Source organism: Microchirus variegatus (assembly GCF_963457635.1).
Source record: "Microchirus variegatus genome assembly, chromosome: 13".
NCBI lineage: Eukaryota > Metazoa > Chordata > Actinopteri > Pleuronectiformes > Soleidae > Microchirus > Microchirus variegatus.
The window spans coordinates 22,693,973-22,703,567 of record NC_139814.1 but is presented as its reverse complement, the minus strand read 5'-3'; positions in this window follow the sequence as shown (position 1 = coordinate 22,703,567).

Genomic DNA, 9,595 nt, shown 5'->3' with positions numbered 1-9,595 from the left:
TAATTTGTTAACAATTGATCAGTTATTGTTGGAAATGGGACCCTAGGTCGCATATTGTAGCACCAGTCTCTGGCTCTTCCTAAGTAGCATAGATCTCCAGACGCCTCGTGTGACTCGGTTTGTTTACACCGCCATGTTGGCAGGAAAAACAAAGCGGATATCACGACCAGAATTGCAAAGTTCCACGTCAACAACAATGGCTATATGAGCCGCTTTTTCGGGGAAACAGCCTCCTCGTTTTACTTGGCTCACAAAACTAGCTGCTAATGTTGCTAATGCTAACTTCCAAACTAAGGATGTGACTCATGTGACTCGGTTTGTTTACACCACCATGTTGGCAGGAAAAACAAAGCGGATATCACGACCAGAATTACAAGTTCCACATCAACATCGCGGCTATATGAGCCGCTTTTTCGGGGAAACAGCATCCTCGTTTTACTAGGCTCACAAAACTAGCTGCTAATGTTGCTAATGCTAAGGATGTGACTCATGTAACTCGGTATGTTTACACCACCATGTTGGCAGGAAAAACAAACAAAGCGGATATCACGACCTTGCGATGTTCTCGCAAGGTCACGCGTACGGAAACAGCCGGAGCAGACATGATTACGTGTGCCCATGTGCGTGACCCATGCTAAGTCGTTATTTTCCGTGGCGTTTGCAGCGAGGTGTGGGCGTGGCTCAGCGCTTTCCTCATCTCCTGCCAAAGTCGTCTGAGCACCTGCGATTCGTTCATCAATCACTTTCCTCCTGAAAGGACCGAAAAAGGTTCTCAAACACATCTCCCCTCTGCCAGATCTTCATAAATCCTGTGCTATCGGAGCCTCCTCGGCCACCGCTGTCATCGCCTGAACTGAAATCCAAACCCTTTTCTTTTTTCCTCATTATCAGGTCGTTTGCACTGAAGTAGGTTTTTCCCTCGAGGATCTGTGTTTGATTTCATTTATCCTTCCCTCCGGTTTCCAACAAGGAGTGAAAACTGCTTATCAAAAAAAAAATATATATATATATATATATATATATACCACGTCTTAAATGTCATTTCCCCGTGGTTATTCAAATATCAAGGGCGTGACCTTTTTGTCCTCTGAGGAAGCGTCGGTTCTGAATAAAATCAATGAAATAAATGGAGCTTTTTCATTTTAAAATGTGTTTAGACCAGAGGTCATCGGGCAGCAGCTTTATTTTAAAGCACTGCCGGCTAAAGAAAAAAAAAAAAAAAAAAAGTTAAGTAGTGGTTTAAGCCTATCAGAAATAACCTTGTTCCTGATAACCGTCCCGCGTTGCATACAGGATACCTGCTGTACCTAATCCCATCATGATACCTGTGGGTTAACACCTGCTACGTTGATCTATCCTCTCTCTCTCTCTCTCTCTCTCCAGGCGTGAAATTGCTGCTTATCTCTTCTGTGGCTTTCGACGCCGACGTGCAATGTCCAAACTAAGCAGATTCTCATCTCGTGTCCTCGCGGAGGTAAACACAACGGCGGAAAGCGCGTATCCGCTCCATCGCGGCTGAACGGTTACACGCGGCAATAAGAGGCCCCGAACAAAGGCGTAGGTGTGTAGGTGTGAAGTGAGGCGTCGCTCGCTGTAAGGTGGGAGGTCGGCTTTACCGTGATCACACACACACACACACACACACACGGGAGTTTCCTGGAACACTAATGGCACATAAATGTAATTTCAATGCATGCATATTATTTGATATATTACAAAAAAGGTGAATAAATAGCAATAAATGGACACAGACGACACTGAAGGGACGAGGAGATTGTTGCTTGCGGGATTGTTGCTTGCGGGATTGTCTGGCGGGCGGATTATAGATGTTGAGAAAGTCCTGCATGTGTGTGTCAACAGTCCCCAGCTGTGCACATTTGCTTCATATTGCATAGTCAACAACATGTTTGTGTGTCCGTCAATATCAATAATCGCTGGGTCCAAAAAATATGAATAAAAGTCATAATATTTAGCGTGAATACATTGTAATCTAATCTGAAAGCTCAGGTTATTATGCTAAGTCCTTATAGCTTGATTTCAGTGTTTGACGAGCTCTCAACACATCATCTCCATCCAGACCAGAGGTCTTAAACTCGAGGCCTGTGGGCCACATGCTGCACTCCAATTGATTTGTATGCGGCCCACCACTTAATATCAATTTTTTTTCCAATTCATTTTGCACCATAAATACATTTTTATCGTCATTCCATATAAAAACAAACACTTTCACTTGAATTTAAGGCCTAATTTCTCTACTTTTTCCACTCCAGCCTCCTATACTGACCAGACTAGATGTTCAATGGCCCTCAGGTCACTTCAGTTTGAGACTCCCGGATCTAGACTGCGATTGTTTTGTGTGCCGAGATGGTTGCACGAGCAAAATGGCGTGGCTAAGACAGAAGTTGACAGATATGGGGTTTCTTCTATGGTCCGAGCCAATACTGATCAGTACGGCCAATAATTGCCTCCATGTGTAATCCTGATATTTTTTTGGGGGGCTGATTCTCTTGATTATCCTCCATTTAATAAAATCTAACACTTTTATAATAACAATAACATTGTGTCTGTAGAAATCATGTATAAACTAGCGCTGTGCACTAGGTTAACGCGTGTTAACGCATGACGACTGACGGAGTTTACCAGTTAGCTCTGTTAGCTGCATTAGCGCCGTTAGCGTGCCTACAATCGAACTGGAGCGCTCTGTTTATTAAACGAAAGAGCAAGGCTATAAATAACTAGCGTACGTTTAAACTTTAGTGCTACTTTAGAGACTTGTTTTAACAAATCCGGAGTCACGTAAACATGACGTCACGCGTGTCTTTTTCCGGTCAGTCGGCGTGGAAAAACGCGCCGTGCGTTAACGCTGACTCCGTTAACGTGCCCAGCACTAGTATAAACGCATTATTAAATGCATGAAACACAGCCAAAAAAACTTGGCTCCTGTTTTGGTTTCCGAGTGTTGTATGACTGGACCGTGCGTCTTCGGCGCCGACAATGGTCAAACTAAACATATTTAAATGTAAAACTTTTGATGCTAACTGAGGGCTACAGTGCATTCGTTCTCCAAAACACTTGGAAAACCCAGCTGCAACACCTCCACTAAAATGGCCCCGTGTGTTACATACTGTACCTTTAAAGCTCACGGCCGAGAGATTGCCTGAAATCTAAATGTCTTGTAAAATAGATTATTGAAAAAAAAAAGCGTTTACTTGTTTCAAAAACCACAGACTGGAGCTTTTTAATTGTTAAGACTCAGTGTCGGGGGCCAAATGCATATAATTACTCCCGGGCTTAAAGTCTCTCTATGTGTGTGTGTGTGTGTGTGTGTGTGTTCTTGTACCTGCAGCATCCTGAGGACCAGTGAGGGTTTTTAACCAACAAAGTGAGGTCATTTTTACGGAATGAGGACATTTTGGCCGGTCCTCACTTTGTTTTCATCGAAATCACTTCCTTAGGTTGCTATAACATGCTATACTCAATTTGTCAACAAAAAAAAAAAAATCAAATTTTGGACGACATAGATGACGTTTTTGTCAAATTTTGGACAAAAATTTTTTGGTCAAATTTTTTTTTCAAAATTTGGGCGACATACTGTAGTATAGTATGACGGTATTGTCAAATTTTGGACCAATAATAATAATAATAATTTTTTAAAAATCAAAAAAGTTTTCCAGCCCTTTTTGCTCTGGGGCTCCACCTGCAGACATTTTATGGTACTGCAACCAGTAGTTATTTGTAGATGTCATTCATGAAGTAGATATTTGTAATTGTGTTGATTTATAAAGTGGAAATCCTGGTCCTCACTGTCAACAACCCAGTCCTAGGTATGCAGCAAATACAAGAATGTGTGTGTGTGTGTGTGTGTGTGTGTGTAGTACAATATTCAAACTCGTCGTGTCCCCTCGTCCAATGGACTCTCGCCGTTGCAGCCTGAGCCTCCGACTTTTTTAACAGCATTCTTGTGCAATCTGTCAAAACAATGAGTAAAGCCGATTTGTATACAAAGGAACAGAATGTAATTCCGAGAATGAGAATGTGCGCTATTCATCTGCTCCTCACAGCCTGTGACAGGTAATTCTCCAGGGTTCAAATATTTCTGGATAACATAATCATACTTTGAAGTGTTTTTTTTTCTTACCCCCCCATCCCCCTCCCCCCCCGCTCCCTCCACACACTCTTTATTGACCTGCATCTCTTTGAGTTAAATCACATCACAGGGATTAAAGGGGAGCTCTGAAACCAAATCCACTCGTGTTTGCTCGAGGATGATATCAAACTTCAAGTTGGAGTTTGGGCTTTAGCAGTTTCATTTTGATCTCGGCGGGATTTTCTGCTCATTCAGATAAAGCCACAGAAAAGAAAAAAAAAAGAGTCCTCCACCTGCCGCGCCGCTAAATTAATATGAATGTTTTATTTCGCAGGGATTGCAGGAGTCAATCATTTTCATGAGTTATTATCATCTATAAAGCAAAGGAGTGCATATACAGTATGTTTTTAATCGTGTTTTGCGTTTTTTTTAATCTGTATTTTTTATTATGAGTGATCAAGACAATTTTTCTGCAAAACTAATCAGTAAAACTAAATTATTTTTAAATGAAAGATCAGGTTTTTTTTGTAGATTTTATTTGTACTTTCTGCATATCATATTTCTGAGTGGGCGCAGACATCAATAAAAAGTGATTTTACTCGGTTCACCAACTAAACCAAAGCATAATTCTGCTGCTTTATCTTTAGCACATTAGACGACCTTAAATGACCTTTAAAACCTTTAACTCCCAACACCAAAGACAGTAGAGAAAACCAATGATATTACATAACAGCACACAGGAGTTTTTGATCCATTTCAAAAGTGTTATTTTGTGACTTCAGTGTTTAAAACGAGGCATCAGCAGTTCCCGCTTCCCTGCAAGCTAAAATAAAAAGACAACTTATCTATTTGGTGCAAAGCAAACTTAAGTTTCCAGTGGTGAAAAACGAGATTAACTCTTTGAACACAGAGCATTTCGGCTGCTTTCTTTCCATTACTATATTTAAACACACAGTATATACAGAGTCTATAAGAATGTGCAATATAGAGTCTCTTATATCCTTTTTTTAGTCATTTTTAACCAACTAAATCAACACACCTGAGCAAAAAGTACTCAATATGCTTTCAAATCCAATAGAATTTGTGAAATTTGGAAATACGTAATGGTTCGAAGTTCACTTTTGCTCATTTTTATGAACAAAAATAAAATAAAGACGGTTTATTTTGTGGCTTCTGCACGATTATTGCTACTTTATATCACATAAGCCTGAATATGTGACCTTTAAACACACACACACACACAACCAGGATGTCCATATATGGAGTTGTGGTAACACTTTAGATTAGGGAACACATATTCACCATTAACTAGGTGCTTACTGACGCGCATATAAGTCGCATACTAGCCCTTTATTAGTAAATAAATGAACGTATTACCACCTTATATAGGAAAAATCTTAATTCATGTCATAATAGAGGTAGAATAAGGTGTTAATACATGCTTAATGATTACTAATAAAGGGCTAAGATGCTACTTATATATGTCAGTAAGCACCTAGTTAATGGTGAATGTGTTCCCTAATCTTAAGTGTTGCTACAACTCCTTATATGGACATCCTGGGTGTGTGTGTTTATAGGTCACATATTCAGGCTTTTTTTAAAGAAAAAAAAGTGTTTTTTCATCTGTAGAGATATAAAGTAGCAATAATCGTGCAGAGGTCACAACATTAGACCGTTTTCTCTTCTTTTTGTTCAAAAAAAATAAGCCAAGCGACCGTTGAACTGTGACGTATTTCCAAATTTCACAAATTCAATCGGATTTTTAAAACATTTTGAGTACTTTTTGCTCAGGTGTGTTGATTTCTGATACTTATAGCCTCTGTGTATACTGTACGTTAAGATATAGTAATGAAAAGAAAGCAGCCGAAATTGAAAAAATTTATAAAAATCTCCCTTTACTCCCAATTTCTCCAAGATTTTGCACATTCTGACCTTGTGTCTTGTCCAAAATCATGCAATATTTCTATTTTTCACCACCTCGACATATGGTCAAAAGAGATATGGCTGCGACTCAGCCCGTGTGCATTTACATCGCGCGTTGAATACATTTGAATTCATCTGAATTATTTGCAATCAAAAGATCAGGTGGGACGATTGGCCTCCGGCTCCAGGAACATGGCCGCCTCAAAGAGTCGCGTGGAAACACGCTTGAAGCGTGAAGACGAACGTGAAGAACATGACTTATACCGCTGTGACACACACACACACGCACACACACACACACACACAGGAAAAGCAGAGTGTGTCTAACAGACTGAGAGGAGTAAGCAGAAATCTCCCCGGTTCTTTAGCACAAAATCATGCATCTCCCTTCCATTAGGCACTTGCAGCACGCTGGAGGACGGCAAATTGGGCCGAACTAATTACAGTTTAAACGAAACCATAATTGGACATTTTGCGCTTGTCATACGATGAGAGACAGATGGGTCTGTAATTACATTACAAGTCTGACATCACGATGGTGAGTTACGGCACGCACTCGTCGTCGTCGTCCACCCCCCCCCCCCCCCCCCACACACACACACACACACACACACACCCTACCCCCCCGTGCCCTTCATGGAGTGCTGAAGAGAAGTGGCCCACATTCAAAAAACAATTTACTGTTGATTTCCATAATCAGTCGGCATCTACACCACACTCCATCAGCCAAATCAGGATTAATCACCACACTTATCAACATCGTGTTGCTCTGATTTCAGGCAAAATGTGGGGAGCGAGTCTGGAAATGTATGGGACGGAGTCTAAAAAAAGGGAAAAAACTGCAGAGAGATGGCTCAAATGTGCTTATCATACAAGAGGAAACGTTCATTAATGCACAAGAGATTCAAGCTCAATGATGAGAGTGAAGAGAGGGTTTAAGACAAGTCAGGGTGAGTTAACCCTTTGTACTCAAATAGGAATATTATATATAACTCCTTATATGGACATCCTGGGGGTGTGTGTTTATAGGCCACAGCTTCAGGCTTTTTTTTCCGTCTTCTCATGCCTTGTTGAGTCAAATTGGGATTACAGTTATATTGCATCATTAAAGTAAATAAATGGTATAGCAATAATTGTGCTTTGGTCACAAAAAAAAGGCAGTTTTTCTTTTATTTTTGTTCATAAAAAAACAAGCCGAGCGAACTCTGAACTGTGACGCATTTCAAAATTTCAAACATTTTAAACATTTTTTTTTTTAAACGAAGTACTATTTGCTCTGTTTGGATGAAAAGGGGAAAAAATACTATATATGTTGTTGCTGAAAATGTATATACATGTATAAAAGCAGCCAAAATGCTCCGTGTTCTCAGGGTTAACAGAGATTTTCGAGTGTTTGAGACAGAGAGGACTCAAGAGAGTTATTACTTATCTCTTATACTCTGATAGCATCAGCACAGAGCTTGTTCACCATCAGGGAACTATATATAAACTCAAGATGAACATGTTTGGTAATATAGCAGCATATATATATATATATATATATATATATACATATGTGGCATCATGTAGGTGGAAATATCAGTGGTTTATTAGATTTATGTAGGAGTGCTGGTAGACATGAATTTTGAATCTCTTCTTAAAACTTCTCTTTTCATTGGCCTTTGGACCATTTCATTTCGTTTTATTTATTTTATTTGTTTAGTTGTTTCTTATCTAGGGCTCAAACGATTACTAAATTCATAGTCAACCATTCTGATCATCGATTATTCAATTTGAGTGTTTTCTCAGGAATTTAAACCAGTTTATGTGTCTATTCAGCTTCTTAAAATTTTAATATTGTCTGATTTTTTTGCTCCATAAAATACAAAGAAATCATTAAAACTGAATCATATTTTGTTTGTGGACAAAACGAGACATTTGAGAACATCATCATTTCCAACACTGATCAACAATTTTATGACATTTTATGGACCAAACGATTACTTGTTTAATCAAGAAAATAATCGCTGCAGCCCTACTTTTAATTTAACTTAGCTGTTTTATATGCATCTTATCGCCTCTTGTAAGATATTATATTATTAAAAGACCCTGAAATCACCCATTACTGCCTGTGTGGGTGGCAGCAGGAAACTGTGTTATTCCAGCATGATGAATCTATCAGAGAACTCTCCAGGGCTCGACTTCGCCTCTGGATTTTTTGTCGTCAGGTCTCATCTCACAACGACAACATTCACGTCGAGTGCAGAACAGCTGCTCTTGCTCCTTCCCGCGTGAACCTCCACATTTTTATGAGCACAACCTGGATCTTGCGAGGATGGGGGGGGGAGGGGGGGACGGGTCAAGAGCCTCATTGATCTCAGTCTCAGGTGGCTGTATTTTGTTCAAAGCCCTTCGGTGCAGAGTGTACTTTGTACTTTGATCTATGGATGATTTATCAAGTCTGCGGTGCCCTGCGCGGGCGACTCGCCGCGGCGAGTCAACAACACACTGCCGCAGTGATTAATTACGTGCTTGAGCAGCAATATAGACCGTAAGCTCGTACATGATGTGACGAGACGGGTCAATAACCGGCAGCCATAATGGGCCTTTGGAGAGGAGGGACCTCCTGCTGTGATTATATTTTACAGCATAAGTGGCAAGAGACACATGGAGAGGAGAATCGTGGCATTAAGCCACATCATGGATGCGCATTACTCCCTCGATTGTAGTGTGATTGTTGATTTTTGCTAAGTACAGGAGCAGCAAAAGCAGTGGAAACAGGTACATAGAGGATGAGGATCAGGTAGTCGGGTAGTAAAAAATCCACTATACTTTGAAGAATACATGTCAGTAAAGGCATAGTTTCCAATCCAATCCAACTTTATTTATAAAGCACTTTTAAAAAAAGTGCTGTACATCAGCGATAAATAAATAAAAGAAATAAAGCATACAAACATGTGACCTAATAGACCTAAGAAGACCTGTCTATTTCCCCACTGCGGGAAAAATAAAGGACTCTGTTATCTTAATAAAATATCTTAGAAGTGTAAAAACAACACAAATAAACAGGTCATACAATAAAACGTTGGGTTATTCACGTAACCCTGGTTCTCTGATTACCGAGTGAGGTATCTCACTATGGGAAACGCCCTCTGCCGTGACCTTCTGATCGTTTTAGCTTCTTAAATGTGAATATTTTCTTCATTTCTTTGCTCCACATAACAAAGAAATCATTCAAACTGAATCATTTTGGTTTGTGGACAAAACAAAAACATTTGAGAACATCGTCATTTCCAGGTTTGACAAACACTGATCAACCTTTTTTTTAACCTTTTCGGACATTTTATGAACCAAGCGATTCATCGAAAAAATAAACGACAGATTAATAAATTACGAAAATAATAGTTAGTTGCAGCTCTACAAAAAGACAAATTTTTCTGGATAGACTTTGGTGAAGCAGCGTGAGGAGGTTATAAACGAGGCTTGAGCGGTTACGAAGTGGACAAACTACAAGATTGGGAAGGATGATTGAATCAAGAACAAGGCAGCGACGCTGTGATTGGGATTTCCAACTCAATGTAGACCACTCCAGGAGAAGTCTTTGAT